The sequence below is a fragment of the Chinchilla lanigera genome, unplaced genomic scaffold, assembly GCF_000276665.1.
Source record: "Chinchilla lanigera isolate Chin_1 unplaced genomic scaffold, ChiLan1.0 scaffold00147, whole genome shotgun sequence".
Taxonomy (NCBI): Eukaryota; Metazoa; Chordata; class Mammalia; order Rodentia; family Chinchillidae; genus Chinchilla; species Chinchilla lanigera.
In genome coordinates this window covers 1,462,377-1,482,492 of record NW_004955548.1, presented here as the reverse complement: position 1 = coordinate 1,482,492, position 20,116 = coordinate 1,462,377, and the positions used below count along the sequence as shown (strand labels likewise).

The following is a 20,116-nucleotide window of genomic DNA, read 5'->3' as shown; positions in this document are numbered from 1 at the left end:
AACTAGTATGATAAGTGTGTCAAGGATAAAAATATCGGTAATAACTGATATTGGTAGTAGAGAAACTGACTAGTATATTAGAATTTCTTTTTTGTTTGACTGTCAATGCTAAAAATTTCTACGCATCAAAATCTGCCTTCACTAGTGTCAGTGAGCAAATGATAACTTGCTAGAATTTCACTAAGTCTTTTATTTCATTCTAAGAACAAAGTCTGAATCTGACACTGATCTCAAAGTAGAGGGTCTTATTAAGGTAAACAGGTGGTTCAGTTTCTCATTACAAATGTATAGGCTGTTTATTTTTTCTTATTTCATTTTGTAATAGTTTTTGAAATGAAAAATTTTAATCTATGTGTCAGATCTTGGTTCATGTCTTTGTTACGGTCTGTATTCACTAAAGATAATATCTCTCTTTGACTGTATATAACAAACATTTTGCTAATAATTAGCAAAAGATTCTTGTAATCAAAGTTAAAACTCCATAAGATGAAACAGTATTAAAAGGCAATGTTATTCTTATGTTGCACAAAATTATAAAACCTAGTAATGTTTTTTCAATACCTCTAAAAGACAGACAAGGGAAAGTTGTATTTCACGTCATGACAAAACTGAAGGAAATAAACTTACTTTTCTATTCATAGAAATCATGTCTTGGATATAATCTTTTTTTCACATGCATATTCAAGATATGGTGGTCCCAAATGGAGACACTTATTGAGACAGCAAGTTTCAGTGTTATTTAGAAGTCACATTTACAATGGTCTTAAAAATGTACAGATCAATAGGAACAAATACATGTTATCAGTTGTCTGATATGCTTGGGACCAGAAATATTTCAGATTTTGGAATCCTTTGAATTACAGGAAATTTGCATACACTTTAATATTTGACCATCCCTAATCTAAACTTCCACAATCTGAAACTTTTTGAATGCTTATCTAATAATTTATTTGCTCATATTCATGAAGTGATCAGTCATTGATCTCATTTAGCTTATGAATCTTTGCTTAATGTACTATTCAAAATAGATTATGCTTTAAAAGCAAGAGCAAACATTTGAAAACTGTAAACAACTTCTTATGCAACACTTGAAAAAGGGAACAGATCTAATATTTAGGTTTCTAAGTTCTAAAAGCAGGTTTATATCTGAAGATAGAAGACCCATAGAATTTTACCAAAGACCTCTAAGAATGAACAACCAATTTCAACAATGTAGTAGGATACAAACTGCACACACACACGTGTGCACCCACACACCCACACCCACACACATACAAATCAATAGCATTCATGTATAATAATGAACTTAGTGAAAAATAAAATAGGAAAATAATACCATTTAAATTAGCATCAGGATAAATCAAATATCTATGAATTAACCTAACTAAGCAAGTAAAACACCTCTAAAATGAAAACTATAGTACTCTGAAAAAGAAGATTGAAAAGGCCAACAGAAAATGGAAGGATGTTCCCTTTTCCTGGATAGGCAGAAACAGAATTATCAAAATGGCCACAGTCCCAAAATTGATATATAGATTCAATACACTCCCAATCAAAATAACAATAGCACTCCTCACAAAAGTGGGGAAAACTATCCCCAAATTTGTATGGAACCAGAAGAGACACAGAATATCAAAAATAATCCTGGGCAACAAGAACAAATAGGAGGCATCACAATACCTGTCTTCAAGTTATTACACAAAGCTACAGTGATGTAAACAGCAGGCTGCTGGTACAAAAACAGACATGTGGATCAATGAAACAGAAAGATGATACAGAAACATCCCCAGGCAGTTCAGCTATTTGATCTTTGAAAAATGGGCCAAACACATATACTGGAGGAAAGATAGCCTCTTTAACAAATGGTTCTGGGAAAACAGGCTACCTATATGCACAAGAATTAAGCTGGGTTCATATTTATCACCATGTATTAAACTAAATCAAAACAGATCAAAGATAAACTTTAAAACATAAACAATGAACCTACTGGGGGAAAAGACAGGTCACACACAGAAGTCATATGTGTAGGCAAGGACTTTCTGAAAATAACTACAATTGCACAAGAAATGGCAGCAAGAATGAATAAATGGGATTATATCTAATTAAAAAGCTTATGTACAGCAAAGGAAACACTAGCAGAATGAAGAGACAACCTAAGAATAGGAAAAATATTTGTCAGCTATTCCTCAGACAGAAGACTAATATCTATAATATATACAGAACTCAAAAAATTGCACCACCCAAAATAAAAGATCCAATAAAAGAATGGGCATCTAAAATGAATAGACACTTCTCTGAAAAAGTACAAATAGTCAATAAACATATGAAAAAAATGTTGAACTTTAGCTATTACAAAATGGAAATTTGTCCACAGCCTCAGCAGCATTTGTTATTGATTGATTTCTTAATGCTAGCCATTCTTACTGGGGTGAGATGAAATCTCAATGTTGTTTTAATTTGCATTTCTTGAATGACTAATGATGTTGAACATTTTCTCATGCATTTATTTGCCATTTGTATTTCTTTATCTGAGAAGTGAATGTTCATCTCAGCTGCCCATTTTTGGATTGGGTCTTGGAATTTGGGGGGGCTGATGTTTTTTGATTCTTTATATGTTCTAGATAGAAGATCTTTGTCTGAGGGACAGTCAGCTAAAACTTTTTTCCCAATTTATGGGTTTTCTTTTTACACCGCTGGTGATTTGTTTAGATGTGCAGAAACTTTTCAGCAGGATGAGATCCAAGTTATTGATTCTTTGAATTGTTTCATGGGCAGTTCGGTTTTTGTACATGTACTCTTTACCTACCCCTATGCCTTCAAGGATTTTTCCTATTTTCTCTTCCAATATGTTTGGTGTTTCTGTTTCAATATTGAGATCTATGATCATTTTGACTTGAGTCTGGTGCATGGTGATACCACTGTGGAAATCAGTTTGGAGATTCCTCAGTAAACCAGATCTAGAGGTCCCATTCAATCCAGCTACTCCCCTTCTGAGTATTTTCCCAGAAGATCTGAAAACAGCATATCACAGCGATGTATGTGCACCCATGTTCATAGTGGCACAATTTGTGATTACTAAATTGTGGAAGCAACCCAAATGTCCACCCATTGAGGATTGGATAAAAAAATTGTGGTACTTTTATATAATGGAATATTACTCAGCTATAAAGAAGGATAAACTCGAGGCTTTTACAGGTAAATGGTCGCAACTAGAGACCATACTCATAAGTGAAATAAATCAGACCTGCATGTGTAAGCATTGTATCAGCTCACTAGTATAAGACCTGAAAAAGTGAATAAAAACTAAGAGGTATGATAGACATTGTGAAATGAAAGGAAAATGCTCAAAAGAAAAGGGCAACTGGGGTGTGGGAAAAGAAAAGGGAAAGAAGGGGAAATTATGTAAGTATGTATATACAGGATAGCTATAGTAGTTGTACTACTGTCATCTATTGCCCTACAGAAGGGAACAGTTACTGATTACTTGTTTGATCAATCTTCTATGTCTCTGGTTTCCTGAGAAACCACTTTGAAGATATCAATAAGTAATACAACAACCATTGTTATTTCCTACAACTTTGTCTGTGATTCTGCTTTGTTTGTATTGCTCTTATGCTATTTTGTAAATGGATGCCTGTGTGTTAATATGTTTTCCTTCTTTTATTTAAAAAAATGGAAATTTGGAAAATGCTAAGATTTCATTTTATACCAGAAAGGATGACAATTTTCAAGAAATCAAATACAGTAATAACAAATGCTGGCAGGGCTTCAGTGAAAAAGGAACCTTTCCACATTGTTGGAGGGAGTATAAACTAGGGCAAACATTATGAAAATCAGTATGGATACTTCCCAAATAACTAAAATTAGAAATTCCATTTGACCCAACTATTTCTTTTCCAAGTATCTATCACAAAGAACTAAAGATACCACATTACAATAATACATGCATACCAATCTTTATAGCAGCTTGATTCATAATACCTACATTCTGGAAGCAGCCTGTAGGCCCACCAACGGATGAAAGAATAGAGAAAATGTGGTATCTATACAAAATGGAATACTACTCAGCTATATAGAAGGCTACACCCATACATTTGTAGGAAAATGGATGCACCTGGAAAATATAATGTTAAGTGAAATGAATCAGACACACAATCATAAATACTGCATGGTAACTCTCATTTGAATGAAGCAAATAACTAACAAAATGCAAAGGAGTGGTAGAAGAAAACAAGTCTTAGCTCTCTTAGAAATTGGAAGGGATCCTGGGAATGGAGAACAAAGGGAGGAGGTGGGGGAAGGGAAATGAAAAGCTTTAAGATGCGTCAAGTACTCACGCCAAATATTCACAATGAAAGGAAACATTATTTGCTGTGAACATGAACTAAAAATAACAATAAGAAGAAAGAAAATGGGAAGAGAGGATTTAGAGATGAAGGGAGGGGAGAGGAATGGGAATAAACCGAATCAATATGTGTTAAAAAAAAGAAAAGGTATATTTGGCTCATGGTATACACTGAAGTGAGATATATTGTAGTAAAAATAATAACGTTTGTTTAATAACTTCATTAACTTCTGACAATTGCTAAAACAAACAAATGCATTGTTCCTCCGAAAGTATCATTAAGAAAATCATATAAATTATTGGTTAAAAATATTGGAGGCAATGCTAATTTTATCCATATGTCAAATTCATGGCAGCAAAATGCACACTTACTTATCTACCATCTATCTAACGTATCGTAGAATATTGAAGATTTATAAAACTCACACTGAGAAATTTATACAAAAGAATGTGCAGGCAAAGGAAAAACATCTCCACAAATTCCTGCTTTTTACGTACTTATGAGAAAGTTTGGCAGTGATTCTACTGACCTGAAAAGGAGTCAAAACTTAGAGAAGAGGTAAAAGAGGTAGGGAAGGAAAAAGGGTGGGGGAGACACTGCAAGCCATGTATAACTCTGGTTAGTGAGTTCTCAAAAATCTACAGAGACCTAGAAAATCCCTGTGAAAGGAAAGTACCTTTTCTCCGAGAGAGCCAGGTGGTGTGCAGCACGGGCTAAGTACAAATGAGCATTCAAAATTCCTCAAAGACCTCATTTTTGTGTTTTCAGGTATGACAGAATGGAAATGAATTTCAAAGCAATCAAATAAAACATTTTGCCACTAAAAAAAAAATTCACCTGGCTCATTAAGCACCAGTCACATAATGAATGCCTAGTACAAACTTCAGGCAATCCGGTTTTTTTCTTCCTAGTTTTCTTGTGGGCATTGGATGGTAAATTCAACAATATGATTAGGGTACATTAGTACTGACATAAAGGTCAAAGGTGTTATTTCATTTGTCAGTGGTTCCCTTCCCACATGATAAATTGGCTCTTCTAAGTTCTATTGTTACAGACAATAGCAGTCACTTTCTAATTACATGCTCTTGGTTAGGAAGTGGAGGATATATCTCTGTGTTAACTCATTACTATGATTAATAAAATACTTTATAGCTTATGCTTTTTGTCTCACTGAAAGTAAGTGAGCAGCATTACTTATGACAGTGTTAGCAAACCTTTTATAGCTTTCAGTGATACAAAGAGCCTGCTGTGGCATGTATGACATACGTCCACCACGACTGACATATGTATGCCCAAAAGCATCTCAACATTCTTGAAAGATTATCCTGATAAATACAGAGAAGAAGTAGTGACAATGTTGTTTCTCTATAGCAGTGCTTCCCAAAGAGTACTCTAAAGACCAAGTGCCCTGAAATCACCTGGAGTTCCAGCTGAAATGCACATTCATGGGCCCCCTGAGTGTCGTACAATTTCCAGGGGTACGGCTTGGCATTTTTAACAAGTCCTTCCCACCATCTAGGTGTTTCTAATATACATTAAAGTTTGAGAATAACTATCTATAGCAATGCTTTATAAGGTAGAGATGACTAAGAGTATCCCCAGGGAGCTTTTTTAGCTGCACATGCCTGAGCTACAGCCCCAGGCCTACTAAGTTAAAATGTTCTCTGAACACAGACCTGAGAATCTGTGGTGGCAGCTGAAGAAAATAGCTAATGTGATATAAGAAAACCAGTTAATCTCCTAAACTTGTTACATGCATCTCCTCATTTAATCCCCACAAAACCCCTTCTAGGTGGGTACTATTTTTCCTTACTGTGCACATATATTAACTGGGGGAGGCTCATAGAAGTGATTTGCCTGGAGTCATAGAGCTAATAACTGCTGATAATGCATGATACTGATGGAGTACTCTGCCCTAGAAATTTATTCCAGGTCTTTTCAGGGTCCTTACATTCTAAAAGTACTTTGATCTTCTTACAAGTTCAGGTCTACAGATCCCAGAAAGATGCTCTCCTTCTGTCCATTGTGTTCAGAGATAGGGAGCTGTTTTCAACAACCTAAGAATGATTTACCCACAAATGAAGAGAAAGAAACAAAATAAAGAAAAGGTACAGGAACATTATTTTTAGAATTAAGAAAGGGAAGAAGCTTGGATTCAGACTCCAGATATTTTCCATTACAAAAGAAACAGAGGGCCCCTCACAAACAACACAATTCTCCTGGTCAAATTAAAACATTAAAAATTAATGCTTACGTGATAACCAAAATGCTTGACTTCAAAAGCCCAAAGAAAATGTTTGTGGGTGTTCTGAAAAGTTGCTTGTGTTCTGAAAGCTGGCTATTGCAGGAAATGAAATTTCACATTCCTGCCTAAAAGCAGTTTAGTTTAATAGCAATTATTTAAGAGCTGGGAAAAGACACATAGAATGAGAATTTAAATGAACTTTAGCAATATCTCTCAACTTATTGTCCTGAGAATCTTTTATTGAAACTTAGAGTGGAGAAGGGTCTATTTTTTAAGGTAAAACAATCTACTGTGGAGATTTGAAGGGGGAAGTCAAAGAAGCAAAGAAAAAAATATACATACTAATATCCACTTTAGCCACTTTTCTCAAATGAGGATCACTATATTTCTTTCAAACTCTATTCTCTGTTTTGGGGGGGTTTTTTTGTTTTTTTGTTTGTTTGTTTGTTTGTTTGTTTTTAAGACAGGGTCTCGCTATACAGTTCAGGTCAGCCGCGAGCTCACTTTGTAGACCAGGCTGGTCTCAAACTTGCAACGATCTTCCTGCCTCAGCCTCCCAACTGCTGGGATTACAGGCGTGCGCCACCACGCCCATCCAAACTCCATTCCTCTCAGAGTCTCCCCCAAGTATTTATAAATGCCCTCTGATGGGCATGACTCCAATTAATCTACCAAAATTACCTGGCTCTACTCTGCCGCCACCATTTCAGCTATTTCCTATGGTACTTAGTATACACACTGCCAAAGTGAGCACTCCCTATGGTACTTAGAGCCAATAAACACCAGTAGGAAAATGAAACGAAACATATTTATATCACCTACAACTATGTCTAGGATTGATATATTAATTAACTCCACTGTGACCTCCATAGTGAAAGGTCATCCTGCCACTGGTCCATTTTATTTTCTGCCTCCAAATCTTATTTCAGACCCCCTCACTGTCGTCTTTCTCCTACTATGCCACCTCCTACAAAAAAATCGGTGTTCTGTCATAGCTTTACCTTTCAACTGCTATTCATGTTATAGTAAAATACATGGTCCTGCAAAGAATATTACAGTTGTGCTTCAGGTCTGCACAGTCTATGATATCAACAAGAGACATCCATTAACTTATAGTTTTGTGTCCAGTAGGGGAGTCAAATTATATTCTATACATATTTAGTTCTTCAGGATGTAGCTTAATCAATATGGTACCTTAGGCAACCTGAAACCATGGAGGGCAACATAAAAGTAAGATTGTTAGGCCAGCAAATTTTATGTCTACTGATGGGGATAAAAGGTAGTGGAGGAAGAGAAGTCTGTGCTTAGGATCCCAAGTCAAGGCCCTCCAGGTCCTAATCCTTACCTGCTAACCATGAGCACTACCGTGATTTTCAATAATATTTTCTATCTTTGTCACTCTGCAGTAACACCCTGATTCTACCATTGACCTTTCCCAAACAGGGGAAGACGGGGGCAGTTAAACAATTACTTGCTTTTGAGCACCATGGTTCCCTATCTCAAAAGACTATTCTGAGACTCTAATGAAATATTTGATATGTAGATGCCATAAAAATTTTAAAGTGCTGCACAAACGTAAAAGTACTTAAATTATGCATCTCTACATATCAGCAAAAACTTATACATGCTCTCCCAAACAAAGCAATCGGACACTGAGCTTTAATTTCCAATTAGTCTCAAGACATGTGATTTTACTTTGAATTTTGAGGAGCCAAAGGAGCCAAAGGTTCAAATTATGGTCTTTATTAAGAAGATACTAAGCCATTTAGAAATGTTCAGCACACTCTGTGGCGTGGCCAATTTTTTTTTTACTGCTATGTGGAGTCCCTCAAATAGTTTTTACTGTGAAGACTAACGAAAATGATGGGAGAGTTGAAACTCAAAGGCATTACAATAAATTTCAGTCCATAATCTGTAAGGATCTGTGTGTGTGTGTGAATATACTTTCATATACTCTCCTAATCTCTTCACATGTTTATAGACCTACTATTAATTAATAGGTTTTGGCATGTGATTATTGCTTTGGTGTTTGAAAACTCAGATGGTGTATATCTGTGTCTATGTAGCAAGGAACTGAATCTGCATATTCACTTCAGGTGAATACTGGGGACAGAAAATTGAGAATAGAATCTTATTTGCAGGAAGAATGCTAGGTAGGATCACTGTAGGTCCCCAAGAGATAGACCACAGAGGACATTCTTTAATTAAACAAACATCCATTAACAGCTCAATATATGCCATATACTATACTTATCGGTGGGAACAGAAATGAAAAAGAGACGTCTCTTTCAGAAAAGTTCATGCATTCTGAAAGAGAGAAACAGTGTCAGTTCCCATGACGTGATTTTCATTCCAGTATAAAGAAAAGAAGGTAAAAACTGCACTGACCCAGATATTAAAAGATACTACCCTTCATAAGCAGGTGAGCATTCCTCACCATCAAAATCAATGAAACATATATAGAAAAACTGGATGGTAGTCCTGTAATAGTTATAGAGTAGGTGCTTGATAAATATTTGCTACCTTGATCAACTAATGAGATAAATCATTCCTTTAATTCTGCTTTTTTGTCAATCACATCCATACTGATGCCATGTGGATATCATATCATGGAATGTTAGAGATGGAGAAGACCAGAGTCCAAAGTCTCTCAAAAAGTGCAGTTCAACACTTACCTATATCAGAAGCACCAGAAGAGCTGGCTTAAAATGCCTAACTGGCTCAGGCCTCCCCTTTCAAGACAACCTGAATCAATAAGTCTTGTTGTGAGGCTACAGGAAACTGCCTTTGCAAAAAGCACCCCAGGTAATTCAAACACCTGCTGAAGTTTGAAAATCATTGGTTTAGTCCAAGCTCCCCACTCTATAGAGGAAGTTTAGGACTATCATAGTGAAGTGCCATAGTCAAGATTACAGCACAGGCGGAAACAGTAGCAGAGAGTTGAGGAACTGTATCAGATTAGATCTATATGTATCAGTGTCTGACACACCATAAGTGCTCAATAAAATAGTGATTTTTTTAAAGCTTGGTTCTGTGTGAACTAAATGACTAATAGACCTTTTTTTTTTTTCAGAAGTTTTTACTAAAAGCATAAAGTAACAAATATAAGGCCCAAGAAAAGAATACTAGATCCAGGAGGGTGATCTCTGTGGTTCCTGACCCAAATGTTAAAAAAAGCTCCTAAATGGAAAATATTCTTTAACCGTGGGCTCTTGGTGACTAAAGAAACTGTATAGTGACATTTCCTACCCAAGGTCCTGAAAACTACTCTGCACACCCACAGTGATCTATTTAAAGGAGCCAAATTTTTTTCTTTTAGAAAATACTTTTGTTAAGTTTTCTATCAGAGGGAAATTTTAAAGTAGGTGAGCTACAGCCATGACCAAAAAGGAGTGGAAATTGTTCTAGATGGAAGTTATTATGCCTACCAAACAGATAGATTCATTATAAACCTATTGTCTTAGAGTAGAGAAAAAAATCCAGGAAGCCATTTAATATTTTTCCTTTTTTTAACTACAAAAGTAGTGATTTTTGTAATTAACAAAATGATAAGTAAAGAACAATCAGTCATGTCTCCTTTTTTCTTCTGGTCATCACAAAATATATCAATTTAGGAACAATCTCTCCAGAATTTTTTCTATCCTTGTATAAAATAAGTGCCACTATATATACCAAATATACACAGATGCTCCATTCCTTCTTCTGGTATTTCTAATTCAATAGCAGAGTCCTTTCTAATCTTTTCCCTTTTTTGTATTTAATCCTGCCGTTTATGACAGTGAGAAATGAGTAACAAATATTCTTAAAAGACTTGTTCATTTCCCTAGCAGGGGGTCAATTGCCAACCTTGCCTAGGCTGCTATTATACCCAAACATCTTCTATGCATGGGACCTGGCCCCTGCATGGCTACAATTCTTAGATTCCCTGCTCCTAATGAGCCCAAGCTACTGTTAGCTTGCCTCATCATCCTATTATGTTCTCTTCATACAGACTCTTACCATCCTTGTGTTTGCTTCATACCTATATTCCATTACCCCAATGACTCATTACCAAGATTTTTACTTCCCATTCCCAGGACCTTATGCGCTGCTGAACTAAAAGTCTCAGTACCACATGGATGATGACTTGTACCAGGAAGCACAACAATTCCATTGAAGTGGAAAGTAAGGTTTCCCCTGGTCCTTTTGGGCTCCTCATGCATTTGAATAAACAAGTTCAAAGGGAGTTATGGTGCTGGCAGTAGTGACTGAGTCAGATTACTAAGGGGAAATTGGACTATTACTCCACAATGGAGGAAAGGAAGACTATATTTGGACTGGAGAAGACCCCTTAGGGTGCTTCATAATATTAGTGTGCCCTATATTAATATCAGTGAGAAACTACAGCAGCCCAATCCAGTCAAGAAGACAAATACTCCAAATACGTCATGAGCAAAGATATGGTCACCCTGCCAGGTAAGGAACCAAAATATGCTGAAGTACTTGCTGAAGGCCAAGAGAACACAGAATTGGTAGTATAAAAATGGTATGTAGTTAGAAATACCAGTTACTACTGTGACAAGGTACAAAAACAAGGATTCTAATTGTTACAAGTACTTCTTTCCTATTTTACAAACATGCTTGTGCATATATACACACCTATTAAGCCAGTAACTTTGTTTTCTTTCTTTCTAACAATGTTGATAGATGTAATATGGTTTATTAAGTATTATTAAATATATTATAATGTTTAAATTATGGACTATTAAGAGGAGAGTAAGCATTACTCAAAGAAAATATTTTCCTTTTATTCTGGGGAGATATTTAGGGCATCTCCATTTGTACCTAGGACAGTTGAATCATGTTAGGTATAATTATGGACTTGTTATTGTATTTGAAGATTAAATATGGTCTAAGGAGACATATTTGTTTGTCAAGTTGACAGGGGTGCATTGTGATTGCTAATTATGATATATCAAGTTGACTTGAGATGAAGCACCTCGCAAACTAGTAAAGCTGTGGGTGTGTCTGTGGATGACTGGCACATAGGCTGCAAACTGATGAGGGAAAACCCATCCTGAATGTGGGTAGAACCAACCAATTGGCTTGTAGTCTGGAAGAATGAAAAGGGGAGAAAGAAAGGAAGCTACCACTTTTCTTCCTTGGAGGGACTTCGGTCGTCCAGCACAGTCTAGTCTTCCAGTGCAGAATTTTGGCAAAGAAAACTTTGGCTTTTTGTATTAGTATATGTTTGTAGTACATAAAGATTATATTCATTGTGGGGAGTTGGTACATGTACCATGACACATCTTAATTCTATTTACATCCCCTTCCCATCACCTCCTATTCCATTCATCTCTTGGTTCTCTTCCCATTTGCAAAAGATCTATCTCCCTGCTTCCTATTATCGGTCTTCTAACAGAAACTCACACCAGATTCTGCAATGAGCTGCAGGCGCCTGACTTTCCACTGAATCCTCCAGCTTTCCAGCGCACAGGTGACCATTTTGCATTCTTCCATCCAGGCCTGCAAGTAGCCACTATAAGCCTAACTAGAAAATCCCGTATGAAATCATCATATAAAATCTATTGCTCTAGTGAAACCTAACTGATACACTTTACCTGTTAGTCCCTGATGCTTCCTTTCCTATGCAGTTCTAATTTATGTCCCATCACTTCTTTAACCTGTTCTATCTTTAACTTGCACTGAATCTTTGTGAGCAAAACTCAGCCCTAGATCAATTCAACTGTTCACTGCCTCTAATCTCACACCTGACCACAACTTGAAAACACTACACTTACAAGTTCATGATCTCTATAATCACTTGAACTTTCAATGCTGCCTGGATATTCTTTTGTTTAGGAATGGCCTCGTTCCTCCAAGGCTCAATGTTCCTGTTGACTACTTCACATTTCTTTCCCAAATATTTTCCAATTCATGCTCACCAAATGACACTGCCTGCTAATTCACAGAGAAAACAGAAATTAGATGAAGGTTTCCCAAAACTCTTTCCACTAAATCTATGACATATGCCTACACACACACATACACTTATATTCCTTTTTCTCTTTGGATAAGTGAGGGACAATTTTTCTTACTGTCTAACGTTAATCTCTCTGCTTATGTTGATAACTGGAGAACTGGAGAAATTATGTTGATAACTGGAGAAATTCCTGAACACAGGATCTAGTGGAATTAATCACTATGGAAAAAACACTGGGGAATTAGGAAAATATGCGAGGGGAGAGAGAAGGGATATGGGGAAATAGGGGAGAGCAAGAGAATGAACAGAGCTAGAAAGTGAAGCCTAACAGTGAAGTAAAAGGTAAGGGCATCTGCTTCAGTGGAAGAATGGAGCCAGAGATGTATAGTGAATGTTTGAAATATCGACAATGAGGAACAGATGGGAAAGAAAGCTGAAGGTATGAAAAAGTCTTCCTACCATAGCAGCAGGCCCAAGATCAAGTTGCACATCAGGCACTGGTCCTAACATAAGTATGACCTTCATTAGAGGAGTTCAGCCATATGTATTTTGGAACAGAGAAAATAGTCATTAGATTGTACTAAGGATAAGGACATTCTAGACAGGTTTGCTAACAAAATAATGACTCTACATTTTGATGAATATATTAATAAGAGGATCATATTGCAAAGTTTAGGCTGGATAAGGAAGAAAAACAATATTATAACACAGTAACTAGGCCCAACTTGGCAATAACTACATCTTAAGTTCCAAAACAAAAGTTTAAGAAGTGTTATTCCATTATCCCTTTGATTTGAAATTCAGTTATGGTTGTGGGAGCAGACTGTAATTACCACCTCTAAATAACACTTTGGTTTTGTGATTAGTACATATCATGTTATTAATATATTTGCATTTTTATTCTTTTTTATTAGTACACGTTTATAGTCCATAATGTTTGCATTCTTTGCAGGGAATTAGTACATGTACATACGACATCTCAATTCCTTTTGTCATCCCCTTTCTTTTCCCTCCCTCCCGCCTCCATTTCTTGATTACCCTCCCGCTTTTCTCCATTTGCAATTCCTAATGTTTCCTTTCCTTCTGTGGCGTTGGTACATGTACATAACGCATCCTTATTCATTTTATCATCTGCATTCCCTCCCCTACGTCTCTTGGTCTCCTTCCCCTTTGAGAAAGATCTACCTCCCCACTTCCTATTACCTATCTTTTATTTTCTTCTCTATTTATACTTTGAGTTTCTCATATAAGAGAAAATGTACAATATTTAAGCTTGTGTGTCTGATTTATTTCATGTAACGTTATGGTTTCACAGTGCATCCAATTTCCTACAAATGACTCAAGATTTTCTTTATGGAAAAGTAGTATGCTATTGAATGTATGGGTTTTTTTGTTTTTCTTCCCGTACCAGGAATCGAACTGACGACCTTGTGCTTGCCAGGAAGGCGCTTTGCCGCTGAGCTAAATGCCCAGCCCCCCATTGAATGTAAATATCACATTTTCTATCCATTTATTGATTGATGGTCAGATAGGGTGCTTCAAAGATTTAGCTATTAGAAATTGTGCTACTATAAATACAGATATGGATGTCTCACTGGAATGAAGTCAAATCATAATTATTTGCAAATTACATGGTCCACTACATAGAAGAGCCCCCAAAATTCTACCAAAAGTCTCAGAATTAATAACCAAATTCAGTAATGTAGCAAGATACAAAATCAACACACAAAAATCAACAGCATCCCTGCACACTATTAATGAATACACTGAATAAGAAATTAGGAAAAATATTAGTCATGATAGCACCAAAAAATTAACTACTTAAGAATTAACCTACCTGTGGAAGTGAAAGACCTCCACAATGAAAACTACAGCACTCTGATAAAGGAAATTGAAGAGGACATCAGAAAATGGAAAGAATTCTCCGTTACTGAATAGGCAGAACCAATATAGTCAAAATAAACATACTTCCAAAATTGATAAAGAGATTTAATGCAGTCCAAATCAAAATTACAACAGCATTCTTCATAGAACTGGAGTAAACCATTCTAAAATTTATATAAAATGAGAAGAAACAGAATAATATAAGCAATCCTGAGCATCAAGAGCAAAGAGAGAGGCATCGCATTACAGAGCTACAGTGATTAAAAATGGTATGGTACTGGAACAAAAACAAACATGATGATGGATGGAACAGAATAGACGATGAAGAACTAATCTGAAGCACATTCAACTTTTTGATCTTTGATGAAGAGGCCAAAAATATACGCTGGAGGAAAGATAGTGTTGGGAGAAAACTGGTTATCCATATGCAGAAGATTGAATCTAGACACGGATCTTCCACCATGTTCTAAACTAATGGATCCAAGAACTAAATGTTAAAGCAGAAACACTTAATTTGTTGGAAGACAAATTATATAAAACTCACGAAGTCATAGGCATAGGCTAGGACTTTCTAAACAGAACCCCAGTTGCACAGGAAATAGTTCCAAGAATCAACAAATAGGATCATATCAAATTAAAAAGCTTCTGCATAGCAAAAGAAACAACCAGCAAAGTGAAGAGATAACAGAATGGGAAAAAATATTTGTCAGCTATTCCTCAGGTTGAAGACAAACACTGAGACTAAAAATGATGAAACAATTAAATCCCCCAAAATAAAAACATGTGTGATATAATGTGTAAACGTTTACCTCAGTATAAAAGACTAGAGTGCTTAAGTTCATATTTGCAGTTATTATGCAAAGGATGATTAAAAACACAGATTTCTTAAAAGAAAATATAAACCCCTTGACCTATAATTAATATTTTGGTGAATTTTTTCTACATATTTTGTCAGTTTATTTGTACAAATAGATGTATAGAAATGCATAGATAATTATAGAAATTGAATTATGCTGCTTTCCAACCTAGCTGGTCCACTACATTGTGTTTATGGATATATTTCTGTATCAAAAAGGCAGTTTTACATTATCTTTAATGTGTACAAAGTAATTAAATGAATTGGTACATTCCAATTGACATAGTCTATTCACTACTACAGCTATTTAGATTGTTTTCAAAGCTTTGTTACTACAAGCTAAACATAACTGATCATTTTTGTCTATGCATCTTTCACTAACTACATCTATCTTTAGAATAAGTTCCTAATAAAATTGTTAGACCATAGAAACTATCTTACATTTTTATACAGATTTTCAACCGAACCTCTGTAATTGGACCAAAGTAAATGGTGTATGACATCATCCATATCCCCATAGGTGTGACAGTACTTTTTGTTACTTTTTTAAACCTTCCTCCTCTGATATGTGAAAACTATTAGTTTTTATTTGTAAAGTGAGTTTGGTATTCCTTCTTTTGTGAATATTCTGTTCATGAATTTTCTCTGCTTTTCTGTTAAAGGATTTATTTTTAATTGATGTGTAGAAGTTCTTTTCATATTAAAAGCATCTAACCACTGTTATATGTCACATTTTCCTAGTTTGTCCTTTTAATCTTGATTGTAGTTTTGCCACACAGATTTCTGATGGTTAAATTTATTAACATTTTAACTCAGTATTTATGCAATGATTGCAAAAGCCTTCCCATCTGTAAAATTATAAAAATGGTTTTAAAAAACAAACTATTTTTAATATCTATTATTTTTCAATTTTTTATATTTTAATCTTTGGTTCAGCTGGAATTAACTTTAAACAGTGCATAGAGATATAGTAGCTTTAGTAAGTCCCCTCAATGTTTAACCCTGTTGTCTTAACCACGTTAATTAAAAGCTCTGTCTTTCCCTCTAACTCATGGATTTTAGATGCTTCTTTATCACTTGTTAAAAATCCATAGTATACGTGACTACTTCTTTGGACACTGTTGTATGAACCTGTCTGCTCCTATAAAAATATCACAGTATTTTATTTATTATAGTTTCCAGGCCATTTTATATGTGGTAGGACAAGTTACTTATATTTTTCTTCGTAATTTCATCTGGAATTATTTTTGTGTCTGCAGTGATGTGAATATCTAATTTTCTCCCAAATACAGACAAGGTGATTCCCATAATGTTATTAACTGATTATTTTCTGAGAAGGGAGGGAAGTGGCAGCACTGTGGCACTGGGAACTTTAAATGACGACATAAACCCATGAAAGCGTTTGCCTCTGTGAACATGTTTCTGGTGGAAACAGATGTTGAGAATTCTTGCTGTACAGTAATGCTGCCAGTAGAAATTTCTCCGGTGAAGGGAATGCTCCATAGTTGCATTTTCCAATTTGATAATCACTAGTCACATATGGCTACAACAGAATCCCCTCAAACCACCACAGAGCATATAGTGATGATGACTTCCTTTAAGGAGCAGGTGTGAACACAAAATTCTGTTTTTATCAAAGTATACAATCATTTTAAGCACCATTTTGAATCATTTTACCTTCCCAGGTTTTTCCCTTTCTTCCCAAATAGCAAATGTTTTTCAATAAGCCAATTCACTGAATTATATAAGACAAATTGTACGAAGTTTGTTTTAAGCAAAACTGCGACTGTCACTTCATATTTCATCTTTGTATATGGTCAGGTTCTTTAGGGCATGTCTTCCTTGAGACAAATAAAACATCAGGGATTCTGCATCTGTGGACCTCCGTTCCAGGTGAGTAATCTCGACTGTTCCCTAGGTAGGCGCATGGCCAGTTCACCCTGATAAGCAGCATATGTGTCCATGGACTCTGTTGCTGGTTATTGGTAAACAAGAAGGTGCTATGAATTTAAGAATTTTTTCTAAGGAAACTATTTTGTAAATAAAGATTCAGACTTGATTTTACCTGTAAAACCCACAGTCGGGGGGCACCCCATAATCCGGCACACCTGACCTTCATTTTTAGCCTCTGTACACTGCTGACCTAGTGATAGCACTGCAGAAAATACAAAGGGCCCATTGCTCAACATGAGTTAAGGTAGCTCAAAATACAAAAAGAGCAGCTATACTGCAAAACTGGTTTTAAATCTTAACCCTAGTCCTCTGAAGGCCTGGCATTGGTTTATTAAACAGAAGCACCCACGGCTTGCTGTTACCTAGGCAGTTATGGCTATAGCTTGCCCCTCCTTCCAATCTGCTGGGGCTAGCGTGAGTGATCCAGGAGCCTCTGGTGCTGCAAGCTTTTACCCACAGTTAAATACTTTCTATTTAAATCACCTGCATCCACAGTGGGTAATTGCAGGCTGTTTAGCCCAGGGCAGCTTGGAGACTGGAGTTCTCACACAGTGAACAGGAAGCCCAGAGCTGAAGCCACTGCAACAGAACTGACAGGTGTGACAATACTGGTCCTATAGCACAGTTTGCTCTGCAGAAGAAATAAGTAGAAAGGGATAAAAGGGATGAAAGTAGGTTCTTCCAAGGAAGCCCATGCTCAGAGATACCTGGGAATTCCACTCTCCCTAGGTTCCAAGGTAATTACCCAACTCCTCTCTGGGAAAGAAGGGAGCACTAAAAATATGTCCTCAGCCCCAAGACAGGGTGGAAGCCAAATACCCTCCACCTACAGACAAAGAGCTCAGTGGCTCACCATTAAATGATCAAAACTATCCTCAAATCCTCAGAAATAATCCTTGCTATAAGGTAGACTGGAGTGGGACTATCAGTAGTTAAATGACCCCCATCAGAACTCTTCATACATGTCCTGGACAGTAATTCCTTTCTTCCTAGGAGCCCTCCCCACAATTGTTATCATCTGCCCTAGCTGTAAGATGCCCAGTACCTCATATCCCTTCTTTGCTCCCTCCTTTCCTTCAGGACTCTGGCTGCACCACTTGTTTAATAATCTACAATCTGGTTCCCCCAGCCAAGAAAAAGTATGTTTTCCAAAGTTTACACAAGATGAGATTGAACGTATGGGTGGGCAGGTGCTACTTCCCCACTCAGGGACAAGATATTCTTAAATAGATTCCCCCTCTAAACAACAACAAAAATACCAATGGCGGGCTGCAGAGTAGCATTCAGCAGAGAAGTTGTTTTCCACTACTTCTGCCCACTAGCAACTCCTGTGGGCAGTGGATGGAGACCTTATATACTCTTTTACTAATGTCTCCCTCAAAGTTCCTGGGTCAGAGAAATTAAGAAAGGCTGGCTGCAGGGACCAGGAGAAACCGGTGGAACAGAACTATGTTACGGATTCATAACATACAATTTCTTTTCCCAGTCCTCCTGCCAAAGGATTTTTCTCAACTAATCGTGACAAATCAAACTGGTTGCTCCACTCCAGGACCTACAGTGAGGCAAGACACTTGCAGGTGACTGTTCCTACCCTCCCTTTCTGGGTTTTCTTAACGAGTGTGAGGCACAACCCGACACTGGTTGGTCCTCTGAGTGACAGTGAACAAAGATTCATTCAACCTGGAAAATCCACACAAGGGGCAGCGGGGATTTTTGCACGGGATAGGGTTGTCTTGGGCTCAGCAGACCTGCCCCTTAATGCTTTTATGGCAGAAAAATAGAGATTGTTCCAAATCACCCGCGCTCTACTCCATCTGGTACTCCGTGGGAATCCCCAGGAGCAGGAGCACATGCTGGGTAACCCTTTGCTGCTCCAGTCTGGAGCTGCCTTGAACCCCATCCCCGCGGAGCACTCTCCTGACCGCTGGTAGAAAGATAGGGAGTCAGAAGTGCCTAGCAGGAAATTGTTTTGAAGGCTGCAAAACCTAGGTTAGCTACAGAGACCACAAAGATCCCGCCCCGGGAATGCAAAGCACCTGCTCTGCCCTACCAGAGCAATCAAGCAGACTCCTACCAGGAAAAGAGCCTCTAGCCTTGGGAGCTCCGTCCCTAAACTTTCTGAGAGAGCTAAATGGGGAGAAAGCAAACCAGCAAGTTTCCTGGAGTGGGGACTACGGCTACAGGCTACAGGATATCTAGAGCCTCTGTTGGCTGTGGCCTGCCTTTTCCCTGCTTTCACCTAAGAGCCCAGTGCGTTCTCCCCCAGGCCCAGGGAACCAACTCTCCGGTTCTGTAAGCGGGCGTTACCTGAATCTTGTAAAACAACCGGCAAACGTCCTGCAGGTCTCAGGTGCGTAATTCCATGTCCGAGGCGAGATGGCCAGCCGGGTTTCCAGGAGCGCTCAGGCTAGGACTTGGCCGGCGGTCAGAGACTGCCCAATGACAAACAAGGCTGGAGGAAGACAGTGTTTTCCCAAGCAGCGGACAGAACAGCTTAGCCTGTTTCTCACCTCCCACTGCTAGCCAGGGAGGATACCAGGAAACTTCTGTCCGCTTATGGCAGATTTCTAGAGTTCCACGGAGCTTCTGTGGACTCTGGGGGGAGCTCCAGAGAGAGCGACTAAGGAGAGTTCCTAAATCATTCTGCCCTTTAGTTAGAATAGCAGGTGCTGCCTCTACTTAGTGACTAGACTCTCCTAGGGCCTCCCAGCCTCTTCCTTTTGCGCAACTTCGCTTTGGAGGAGCCTTGTTCCAGCTGCACCTTGCCTAGCCAAGCAGTGCACGCAGTAATGTGAGCGCCTCAGCCCGCGGCCTTTGCGCCCCTTGTGAGGCGAGGACACTCCAGAAGGCAGCAGACCCACCAGCTCACC

At 37.6% G+C, this 20,116-nt stretch overlaps 1 protein-coding gene across 1 annotated transcript in view; it reads right to left on the bottom strand.

The window, feature by feature from the left end:
- Il1rapl2 (interleukin 1 receptor accessory protein-like 2) overlaps window positions 1–19,747 on the bottom strand; it is a 1,160,877-nt gene extending 1,141,130 nt beyond the window's left edge. The window contains exon 1 of the mRNA XM_005412011.2: window positions 19,554–19,747. The gene's annotated coding sequence lies outside the window, so the exon portion shown is untranslated. The remainder of the gene's footprint in view (window positions 1–19,553) is intronic.
- Between the last annotated feature and the right edge of the window lie 369 nt (window positions 19,748–20,116).